The sequence below is a fragment of the Monodelphis domestica genome, chromosome 8 (assembly GCF_027887165.1).
Source record: "Monodelphis domestica isolate mMonDom1 chromosome 8, mMonDom1.pri, whole genome shotgun sequence".
Taxonomy (NCBI): domain Eukaryota; kingdom Metazoa; phylum Chordata; class Mammalia; order Didelphimorphia; family Didelphidae; genus Monodelphis; species Monodelphis domestica.
The window spans coordinates 206,409,267-206,410,209 of record NC_077234.1 but is presented as its reverse complement, the minus strand read 5'-3'; the positions used below and the strand labels follow the sequence as shown (position 1 = coordinate 206,410,209).

Genomic DNA, 943 nt, shown 5'->3' with positions numbered 1-943 from the left:
GTTTTTGTTTTGTTTTGTTTGTTTTCTAAACCCCTACCTTCTGTATTGGCTCCAAGGCAGAAGAGTGGTAAGGGCTAGGGAATGGGGGTCAAGTGACTTGCCCAGGGTCATACAGCTGGGAAGTGTCTGAGACCAGATTTGAACCTAGGACCTCCCATCTCTAGGCCTGGTTCTCAATCCACTGAGCTACCCAGCTGCCCCCCAACTGCAATGTTTTGATGCTGCTCTTTATCTGCAAATGAATGAAAAGAAGCCTACCTGGATTTCTCCTGTTTGTGAAAAAAGGCTGCCTATGAAAGTCTAATACTAGATGGGCTCTTCATGGAAATTCTCAATGAGTGTTCTGATGTGGATGAGATGAAATTTCAAGACGATGGTTCTTGGTACCCAATGAGACTGAAAAGTTTCAAGCCCACAGTGTACTAAAATAGGAAGTTCAAGTGTCCTCACTAAACCCTCTTCAGTGACTGGTCAGTGAAACAAGCAAGAAGAAAGTAGATGTTATTGACTTGACAGTGCAGAGCTCTTTTGATGATGAAGAAGAGCCTCCTGTATGGTGGAGACACAAAGCAGCCCAACCAAAGGGGTTCTCATGTACCAGCTATCTACTGTCAGGGTCCCCAATGTGACAGTGGATGCTGCTCTGCCACATTCATTAACAGATTACTCAGTACCATTCCGACACATGCCAATATCAAGTATTTTCTCAGATTTGACAGGTTTGGGTTTTCTTTCCCAAATTCCAGTTGATCCACAGTACTGTCTTCCTATGTTTTTGGATAGTTTCTCCTTAACCCTGTCAACAAGCAGCACTGCTGGAAACATCATTACATCCACAAGCCCCCAGGAAAGAAGCACTCATGTTACTTCATCAGGCAGAAGTGAGACTTGGGTTATAACCAGCAGTGGGAACAACATTCCAGACATAATCTCCTTGGACTAA

General features: G+C 44.1%; 1 pseudogene; it reads left to right on the top strand.

The window, feature by feature from the left end:
• LOC107649812 (E3 SUMO-protein ligase PIAS2-like) overlaps positions 1 to 943 on the top strand; it is a 2,021-nt pseudogene extending 1,078 nt beyond the window's left edge.